Source organism: Dipteris shenzhenensis, chromosome 14 (assembly GCF_047967505.1).
Source record: "Dipteris shenzhenensis isolate YYH24624 ecotype China chromosome 14, Dip_SZ_1.0, whole genome shotgun sequence".
NCBI lineage: Eukaryota > Viridiplantae > Streptophyta > Polypodiopsida > Gleicheniales > Dipteridaceae > Dipteris > Dipteris shenzhenensis.
In genome coordinates, this window is record NC_141609.1 from 8,881,606 (window position 1) to 8,893,155 (window position 11,550).

Sequence of the window (11,550 nt, forward strand, 5' to 3'; positions counted from 1 at the left end):
AGTCTTACTTGGCTTGATTTGTGATCTTGTTGAAAAGAGTTACTCTATTGAATCAATTTCCTTTTCTATCAATCCATCTAATGTGTGAAAATCCAAAAAGGTAACTCTTGAACTCCTATTGAATCAATTTCCTTTTCTATCAATCCATCTAATCTGTGAAAATACGAAGCCTCAAGCATACATGACTACAGTGTTCTTACATTGATCTATGGTGGATGAATACTAAGTGCACATATGTATGGATGTTTTAGTTGAAGCTATATTTAGAACTTAGTATGCTTTTATATATTTCTTATGAATTTTGAAGTAAAAGATGTGACTCCTATTGAAACTTTACATTTTTCACATAAAAGTTTTAAATCCTGGCTAATGTTACACACTTTTGTTTTTATTAGGGCATACCAACTTCCGACACCAAGATGAAAGTTTCACTTCTTAACAAAAACAACATGAAAAAAATCATCCATGCACACATGATGAATTGCTGGCCAAAAAATTATAGACTCAAGTTCAATTAGGTTATAATATTGAGACTTGTACTCATAGAGAAACTTGAGAGCTTCCATATATTTTTGCTTCAACGTGACCACTTGTATAGAGCAAACTACAACCTTGCATTGCTTGCTCACATGTGGGATAAAGCCTTTCTACCCTTGTCGCAACATGCTCTTTCTTCCAAACTACCACTATGCCTTGCCCTATCTTGTGTCCAAGGCACCATATATCTCAACACCCACCTTTTGCCTTGATGTATAGGCTACTACAAGGTGGTTGGATGCAAATTATAAAGGTTCGAATTTTACCCTCTTCAATACACATGCCACTTGAGGTGGTAGAATGTAGTATGACAATACGTCATCATCTCTCATTAATGCTTCTGAGGTGGCAAGATGTGACTCGGTACAATAAAATTTAGGTATGCACATTTGGTGACCTTTTTACAAATTCATGGCAAAGGTGGTGAAGTTTGTTCTTATGGCTTTTAGAAGAGTTTGTCTTTATAGGTCTCCTCTTTACTTGATGAAGAATCCACATAGTTTCTTTTTTGTTCTTAAATTTTCATTCCTCTTTCTTGTGTCCCAGATTCTTGAAATGGTTACATTGCCTTGTTTTTCAGTTTGCATTATTTTTTATGGTTGCCCATCCTTCCATAAATGGCAACACTTCTTAGTTGTTTTGTTGAAGAGTGCTTGTTCATAGTTGCTACTTGGTGTCATATTAGCCTAAAGCCCTCTTTTCTTTTCAAGTAGAGGTGATGCACATCCCTCAAATGTTCAATTAGGAAGATTCTTCAAAATTGTTGTCAATATTTATGCATCCTCTTTAGAACAATTGCAGCTACACCCTTTTCACTAGCTTTGCATCGATACCTTCTAGTTGAGTCATGATGCTTTTTATTTCTTGCAAATTGTTCCAAGAACTCACTGAAGCCAATTTCAAGTGTTGACAAAGGTGAAAATTGCACCATCTAGATAGGGACATAAGACAAAACCTAAACCTTACCCTAAGTGCTCCATGTGTATATTCTTAGTTTCTTTGAAATGCAACTTGCTATCACTTCTGCAAGCCTCTCTCTCTCTCTCTCTCTCTCTCTCTCTCTCTCTCTGTCTCCATGATCCTTCATCATGACATCAAAGTGCTCACACTCCTTTCAATCCTCCATTTTCTATCTCTTGTGAGATCTTTGACACTCCTTTGATATTGTTTTAGAGAGATTTTCCTTAAGATATAGTGCCTTCATTATGTTCTTCTTTATTTCTTTGAGTGAGAAAGAGAAAGAGAGATTTGAGAGTGTTGCCTTTCTATGAGATTATAACATTCATTTTATGAGAGACTTCATAAGTTTTCTAGTTGTAGACCAAGTGAAGGATTTTAGTGATAGATTTACCTTGTGGCAAATAGAGCAGCACTTTTTCTCTACAGTAACTCTAACCATCAGTTAGGTGGTCAAAGCACAATTGACCATGTAGCTAATCATAGACTACTTTTGTATCTTGCACGGCATCCACTTTTGTATCTTGCACGGCATGCACCTTTGGTGATGGATCATGATGTTTCTAGATATATTTACAATGTTATCATTATCATGTGGAGGGCCCCAATTTCACCACGAGTAAATTTTTCTCAGCCACTACCTTGTTGTAGGCTTGTTCACTACACCATTAGTGCTAGCATCATCATAGCTATTGTGCAATGTGGCATACCACATCTATTTTTAGTGGTAGTGGTGTTCCACATGGAATTGGAGGCTATAGTTAATCTATTACAACCACCACACTAGTTCTTAAACACGTGGCATGGCGCACACATCTTTGGCATTCTAAAGGAATTGGCATCACCTTAAGTCGATTTGATGTTCGCAATGTTTGTGATGTATGGGCATTCTCAAACAATTTAAATCAATCTTAGGACAATTTGATGCTCATAATGCTTGCAATGTATGGGCATTCTAAAAGAATACGATATTTGTGGTCTATGGGCATTTTGAAAGAATTGAAATTGACCTTAGGTCGGTTTGATACTCACATAGTTGTTGTGTGGGCAAAGGTGCTGGCTATATGAGAGAGGAAGAGTGTTCTATATGTGAGTTCTCTCAAAGACCTAATGTCAATTTTATGCTCATAATCTCTATGATGTATGGGCATTTTTAAATAATTCAAATGGACCTTAGGTCGATTTGATGCTCACAATGTTTGCTATGTATGAGCATTCTTAAGGAATTGAAGTTGACCTTAGGTCAATTTGATGCTTGCAGTGTTTGTGCTAAATGTGCATTCTGAAACATTTTACATTGACCTTAGTTTGATTTGATGCTCACAACATCTGCGGTGTGTGAGCATATCAAAATCATATGGTCTTTATGGTGTATGGGCATTTTTGAAAGAACTGAAATTGACCTTAGGTCACTTTGATACTCACACAATCATTGAGTAGGCAGTTCTAGCTATATGAGAGGAAGTGTGTGTGGTATGTGGCTTTTCTCAAAGAATTAAAATCGGCCTAAGGCCACCTTATTTCTCATAATCTCTAATCATGTATGGGGATTTCAAAAGGATTGAAATTGACCTTAAGTCAACTTGATACACACAATCTTTATGGTGTATGGGCATTCTCAAGGAATGAACCTTAGGTCAAGTTTGTGTATGGGCATTCCCAAATAATTTAAATCAACCTTAGGTCAATTTTATTCTCATAATGTTTATGGTGTATGGGGACTCTGAAAGAATTGAAAGCGACCTTGGGTCGATTTGATACCCATAGCCTTTAAGCGAGCATGAGTGTTGTAGTGCTATATGAGAGCAGGAGTGTGTGGTATGTAGGTGTTCTAACTGAATTAAAATTGACCCAAGGTTGATTTGATGCTCACAATATTTGTGATATATGGGTGTTTCAAAAGATTTAAAATCGACCTTAGGTCATTTTGATGCTCATAATCTTTGTGATGTATGGGCATTCTTGAAAGAATTGAAATTGACCTTGGGTTGATTTGATACTCACACATTATCTAAGTAGAGATGAGTTTTTTATTGCTATATGAGAGTAATATTGTGTGGTATGTGGGTGTTCTCAAATAATTCAAAGCAACCTAAGATTGATTGACAATCTATATGATAAATGAGTGTTGTGGAAATATTGAAATCGACCTTAGGTTGGTTTCATGCTCACAATTGTTGTGGCATATGGGCATTTTAAATGAATTGAAATGGACCTTAGGTCAATTTCATACTCACATTCTCTTAGTGGGCATGAGTTTTGTAGTAGATATGATAGCAAGAGTGTGGGGTATGTTGGAGTTGTGAATGAATTCAAGTGGACCTAAGGTTGCTCACAATGATTTTGGTTGTTGTAAATGGGCATTCTGAAAGAATTGAAATCAACCTTAGGGAGGCTGATTTGATAATCACATAGTCCTTATGTGGGCATGAGTTTTGCAGTGCTATAAGTGTGGGTGTTATCGAAGAATTCATGGGCTAGCCGACAAAGAAGCCACAGGAGACGTTCACCAAGCCACCCTGCTCAACAACCAATCGACAGTCAACTGAGGGAGCAATATGAGAGGGAATGCCTAGTGAGACAGAGATGCCTTGAGGCCACAAACTATCGATCTAAAGGCAAGGTGACAATCTAGTCCCCCATTGATGTGGAAATGTTTCAAGGGAAAGATAGAATAAATATTGGCCTCCACCCTAGAGCAGCAAGTATTCCCCCCACCTCCTCTACTCCCCAGACTACAACCACCACCACAGTAAAGCCTGAAGAGCCATCTTCTTTTGTGATTGGCACTTCCTCTTATCCATGGGTAGGGCTCATAGAAGCCCCACAGTTTTGCAGAGTGCACCTGAGTTACTGAACACCTGGAGGATACATCAAAATATCGTCCAAACAGTTATCAAAGGTAGACAACATGGAGCTCCAACTAATGGATGCAATGGACCAAATCCCTCAAGTATCATGCACAATTTTGTAGCGGAGGCAAGAGCAATGTTCTCCTCTCTATTGCAAGCACAAGTCAGGGCATGTAAAAGCCACACCCTCATGGTCACTGCACAAGCTATCAAGAAAACTGCCCTAGACACGTGGTAAAGTATGGGCATGTAATGCATTGGGTTTCCCAGGACATTGCCACGTGACTAGAGGTACTCCCTCATCTAAGTAAATAAATAATATGCCTAGTTGGTGACCTACGAGTATGCGAACCTCACAAGGATGGTTGGCACTATAGATTGATGGTGGTCCATGTGTTCGACCTGGGTCAATAGCTAGAGCACTCTTGCCAATTTATTCAGAGCAGGAACAGTGAGCTCTGAGAACTAGATGTGGCCCTTGCTTTTCTTCATGTCGTAGCTACAAATCTTGCCCAAGGGCTTGTGCAAATTCTTCTTGTGTGTATACTTTTCTCCAACTATTGGTAGGTTGAAGGACTACATAGCCTTGGTGCCATATGGGCCCAAGTGGTTGTAACAAAAGAGATATAAGAGAGAGTGGTATGAGGAAAAGGGTTGGCCCTCCCCACAAAAGGTGACTTGTATTAAAGGCCAAATGGTTGACTTTGGTCTTCATTGTTGTATGCATAAGTTTGGAATACAAGCTCCCTCTTCTCTTCCAAGAGTGTCTTTGGGTGTTTACTTGTTTCCTTTGTAGTGTCTTTGTATTTGCCACTCCATCCCCATTCATTCTCCTCCCCTTCTCTCTCTCTTCTCCCCTCTCCCCTTTCCCTCTTTCTCTCGTGGAAACACATTGCAACAATTTGGGAGTTGTTTGAGTGACACTTGCAGACGGCTCATGCTTTGCATTGCTCTCTCAAGGAGTATGTTGGAGTGGAGGCTCCATGATCGGCATTCCTTCAAGATCCTCACGACACATGAGTCACCTTTGAGACTACACATCTTTGGCGCCGCTGCTAGGGATTTGAAGGTATGAATTTGCATTGCAAGTGCCTTCTCTCGTCATTTACCCATTGCTCATTGTTTCAAGCTTGACTTGGAGCTTTGATAGTGGATTTGTAGGAGTGGAATGAGTGAAGAAGTGTGTGTGTCAACGAAAAAAAGATGAAAATTGTCATTTTCTGTTGGAAAGCATTCTTTATCATGTGAAGCTTGTTTTTTATGTTTTGAATTGATACAAAGATAGTTTAGAGGATTGCTAAGGTGTGTGTGATAGCAAACTCCAAAAAAAACACTCAAAAATGAAGATCGAAGCTCAAATTTGAAGTGGTTTTTTGAGTGTTAATAGTCCCACATCTAGAAATCTCTCATTTGTGCACCAAAAGTTGTTGTTTTTTGCTTTTTTTTGCTTAGTGTAGGTAGTTTAGGTAGTGTATAGTGCCCACAAACACTCAAAACTAGAACAAAAACTTAAAAATCACCAAAAATAACCAAACATAGGTCGGCAAAGTTCATGTTCTTAGACATCTCCTATCCCCACGGGTCATCACCTTAGCGCTATCCCTATGACCCATCGCCTTAGTGCTATCCCTATGGTCAAATGTGCATTGACCCATTGGCTTAGCTCCTATCCCCACAACTTGACAATTTTCCACTGTCTAACCCACTGCCTTAATTAATATGTGTCAAAATATGCTATCCTGCCAGTCTGATAGGCGTTGACCTGTGACCTTGAGCCTATGCCCATGAACCATCGGCTTACTGTCAACCCTATGACCATTTCCATACATCCCTTCGAGGCAACTAATCCACCGACCATTGCTTTAAGTCTATCCCTAGGTCCATCAGCTTATAGTAGGATTATAGCTAACCCTTCAATCGTTGCCATATGCACATCCTCTGCAGACCTGATCATCCCGCCACCCATTGCTTTAGCACTAACCCCACAATTGTGGGCATACCATCCTCACCCCAACTTGCCGACACCTGTCAATAGTCTATCCCTAGCCCATTGCCATACTTCTATCCCCATGCCCATCTCCTTACAGCTAACCCTATGATCGTGGGGATAGCTCTAGGAATAGACCCACTATTTGAGGGAATTTGTAGGGCAAAACCCTCATCAAGGAAATGCACAAGACTTCCAAGGGGGAAACTCTTATGAACTTCCAAACTTTTAGGTTCCTCCTACATTCACTGGCTACATGGTCCTACAAGCTCCATCTTACCATCCAATGCAAGGAACCTCCATGTAGATGCCTACTGACCTGCTTTCTCCTGCAATTTGATAGTTTGCTCCCATAGCCTGTACTCGTGATGTACAGGGGAGCAAGCTTCATAGCCCCAACGCCCATATCGGCAACCCAATGGATCCTGTGTCTAGGGCCAAGGCCGCCTCTACAACCCATTAGGCCCACAATGGTGCCACCTCCACCAGCTTCCCAAACAGTGCTATCGGATGAGGCGATGCATATCCTAGGAAGGGGGGCTGCTGGCCACACCCATATTTCCAGCAGGGATCACCAATCCCTCTAGGAGCTCTGACCCATAGCCATTTCCAAGTTGATAACCAAATTTCTTGGGGAAGGAGATCCGGTCTCCCACATGGAGCGATTTGAGAAAATATGCAAAGCATTTGTTGCTCTGGAGATTTGGAAATGGTTAATGCTTTTGGTGGCCTCAGTCTAGATAGCAAGGTAGGCCAATGGTATAGGGCCCTCAGCTCGAAAAAGAAAGTTGACTGGGAGGCATTATAGAAAGCTTTTATTGTAGGGTTCACCCTCAGTGGTCATAAGTGGATCCCAGTTAATCACTTATATGAGGTGAAATAGAATGACAAGGAATCCCTCTGTGATTACATCAATAGGATCAAACACCTCAATTTTGGTTGTGAACCACATGAGAGTGAACAATTGTTGCCTCACTTCCTCATTGGATTGGTAGACTCAAAGCTACATGACCACTTATGAATCCCACTTCCTTCGAACTCTATAGCAAAGTAGCCATCTGTATAAGTGTTAATATGAAGGATAAGGTTGTCCAGGAAAAAACTACAACTCCATTTGAGGTATCACAATCGATAAGTTCTTCCAGTATAGAGCCTACCAAGAAGGAGAAAAACGAACATAAGGGTCTGGATATGAGCGTGTTGGCCTCCAACCTAGGGAGGAGTCTAAATAGGATCATGAACACCGCGACTATTTCCCTTGCGATGAGGGAAGTGGCATCATAAGTCACTATGTCCTACATGAGCATCAACATGTCTCAGTGTTCTAGGCAGTGCCCGTGGTGGCAACAGACATGAACTCTGTGGTGGGAAGGCCCCCGGTCCAATGCTATACTTGACAAGGTCCACATAGGACAAGTGAATGCCCTTATAAGGGCTCAACACAAACCCCCCTATGTCATGCTTTAAATGCCAAGGGCCGCACTTTCTAAAGGACTTCCCATAAGGGGATCTTACCCTGGTGGTTCCACCCACATTAGACCCCATGCCCTTGTGTGCTAGATGCAGAATGGAGCATTTATTCAAGGATTACCCCTTGAGGAGACCTGCTACTCTAGCCACCCTGCCCGAGAGTACTAGCATTAATTTGCTGAGTATTTTGAATAGGGTCAGGTAGCAGCAATGCCCTTAAAGGTCATCATGAGGATGCACGCCAAGGCCATAGGCAAGGAAATGAAGAAACAAGAAAAGAACGACAAAATGTCTATGCTGCAAAACCTCAGGGCACCCCAACCCCCACAAACCAGTTCCAAGAAGGTCACCAGGGTGGGTGAAGGAACAAACCAAGTGCTCATCTAAGATTATTCAAATGACAAGACAGCCACCCTCACCACCTCCTCTACCTTCGAACTAGCCCTCTCCCAGGATGATCCAAGTATGCTCTCATACCCGGATGGAAACAATCTATTGTGGGCCCAAGGCCTCACATCCCCACCTTTGTATACAGCAACATATCCAAACCCATCCTTGGAAAAATGACACTAGATGCTCATAACTTAGTATGGGAATGCTAAGAGAAATTTGAGCATAGTCTCAAGGCCAATAGAGGGTCAGGTACCATCCACCCGAACCACCTGACCACTCCTAGAGGGAAAAAGGCACTTAGGGTGCTAGAGAGGGTGGAAGAAGACAAACAATCCAGCTCTAGTAAATTAGAGGCTCTAGACTTGATGCAACAAAATATTCCAAGAGGACATAGTGCTACAGAACCTACCAGAGGAAGGAGACATCTACAGTCTCAAGGATGTGCTATCACTAGGGAAAGAGACCTCTTGGGAACCATGCGATAGTGCCGGGTTAGTGACCTTCCTATCCATAGAGGTTTTGATCCCAATCACACCCTTGTTAAGAGGAAATCCTACCCTCTGGTGAGACCTCTCACATTGGATGAATGGGCAATTCCTACCACAAGGTCCTACCAGCCCCCCCCCCCCCCCCCCCCCCCCGAAGGTGACCAACTGGAGGAGGAGAGCTAGAACCAGCCCAAGGTCCCCATCAATAAGTTAGGCCAATACTTTGAAGGTGATGATACTAATGTAGCTATCCCCATAACCTACCAGAACCAAAAGGTTGATGTCATCCTGGATGGGAGAGTGGGTGTGCATGTCTGCACCAAGGAATCTTGGGAGAGGTGGTGAAAAACTTCCCTCGAGCAAACCCACCTGGTAGTGAAGCTAGCTGACATCGAAATTATTGGACCCCTGGGAGTCCTCAATGGGTATTAACATTAAGGTATTAGGATTTACATACTCAGTTAGATTTGTAGTCATGGACTTTACCCACCAGTAGTCAAGATATGAAGCCATCTTAGGCAGGCCCTTCCTGAGTATGTTCAGACTCATACATGATTGGCACACCGACAACATCTATTTACGGCATGAAGAGCAAATCGTGTGAGTGGACTTGCATACATACAAGGCCCACCCACTGTCAAGACAACTATTTGCTACGGAATCTGACATAACCGATCAAACTGCATCTCTAAAATTGTTCCAAACTTGTGAGAGACAAGGTGATGAGAAGGAGGCGGATGATGTTTGGTATGCCCCTTTCCCCGAGCCAGATTTCTCTCAAAATTGGATGCACATGCTGGCAAACATCGATGTCCCAAAAATAATAGGATTCCAAAGAACCTCCTCTAAGCATGAAGAGTTGAGCAAGATGGTTCCCCTCAGATTTTTAACATGCTCAAACCCTACGAGGTGAGCAAAGGGACAGTAAGGGTCAAATCAAACCTCTACTAGCTAACATATGTGGGTGCCACTATCACTCACCACCATGAGTTATCCTCCAATTGGGGATCATGATTGAGCAAGGTTACCTCTCCAGTACACTCCATAAGTGCCATAAAGGAGCCCCCCTCAGGTCCAAACATACTCAGGAAGGGACGCCCACCAGAGCAAAGAGGGACACCACCCCAAGGGGAGTGGAAGAGGAGGATGAAGAAAAGGAGGATCTATGATAGGTAGCTTCCCATAACAAGGCATACATGATTGAGGATTGAAAGATTATGTAAGGCTAGTGCGTCAACGCCCCTATCCTATGAATCCCAAATATGCGCTCATAGTGAGGGAGGAGATCCAAAAACTTATGGAAGTAGGATTCATCTAAGAGATTGATCATATAGGATGGGTTTCACCCAGTGTGATATTCCTAAATAAGAATGGAAAGATTCAAGTATGCATGGATCTGAAAAAAGTCAATGCTACCACTTGGCGTGACCACTATCCCTTGCCTTTCACGAAACACTCTAACATTCTTCAATCCACCCAACGACTACTAGCAACTTGTACAATGGCTAGGATATGTCTGCATAAATTAGGATGATTCTTTGATAGTAACCCATATGGCCTGTAAACCATTGCCCTCACTTGGTGTCATGGGCGGGGCAACTCTAGAATGAGCTTGATCTTATTGTAAACTGTGGAGATGCCATTCTTGGACACTATGTGACCAACAATCACACCGTGTTAGTTGACACTTGAGAGGATTTAGGAATATCCAGTACAACCTACATCTCTCAAGGACTAGCTTCAGGTATTTCAGATGATCATCCCATCTCAAATTCATGCACAAGTCATCCAAGAGGACTTCTACGAAGTCCCTTAGGTATTCCTTGAAGACGGTGATCATTAGCTACTTAATCTAGTGGGCATGTTGTGAGTATAAATATCATCACTTTGGCCACATACACACCACACTTGTTTGCAAAGATGGTTTTATGTTGACCTTATGGGGTGATGGATACCTAATTGTACCCCAAAACTTATCTAGGAAGCTATAAGCTTCCTTCCTGACCACTCTTTCTAGAACATGCTCCATGAAAGGCAATGGGTAGTGGTTGCGCCTTGTGGCGGCATTGATATTTTTCAAGTCTACACATACTCAGATCTTTCCATACTTCTTTAGGACTATCACAATGGGTGACACCCAGCTTTATCTCTTAGATGAATCTTGCATCCATGAGTTTTTGGATCTCCTCGCTCACTATGAGCACATATTTGGGATTCATAGGGTAGGGATGTTGTTGCATTGGCCTGATGTCATCTATCATGGGTGCGGTGTGCTACATGACTTCAGCGGTCACACCCTTCATGTCTGTGTACTTCCAGGCCATGCAATCCTTGTATTCTTAGAGGAGGGCAATGAAGGCATTCTCCTCATTGGGGGTGAGGTCATATGCTATGTATACCAGTTGTGGCTCCGCCCCTCTGGCGCCAGGTTCACTTCCTTAACTTTGGTCGGGCTGCCGTGGAAGCACCCTTCTTCATGGGTTCTCTTGGCCTACTAGTATAAGATTTTGTAGTCCTCTATCATGTAGGCCTTATAATGAGAAGATACTTGTTGCAAGTCCTCCTTTTCTTCATCATCATCCTCCTCCCTCTTTTGGGTGGCTTCTCTTTTGCCCCTGATGGAAGATTTTGGGCTTTTGGGACTTCAGAGCTTCAGACATGAACGAGGCTCTTCCATCGTACTCATGGATCCAACTGGTGTCCACACCAAAGAATGTTGGGAGATGCACTGGGGAAAGAATTCCCTTGAGTGAACCCATCTGGCAGTAAAGATAGCTGACGGTGGAACTGTTGAACCCTGGGAGTTCTCATAGATATTAACATTAAGGAGTTTGGCTTCATGTACCCCATTCAAATTGTGGTTATG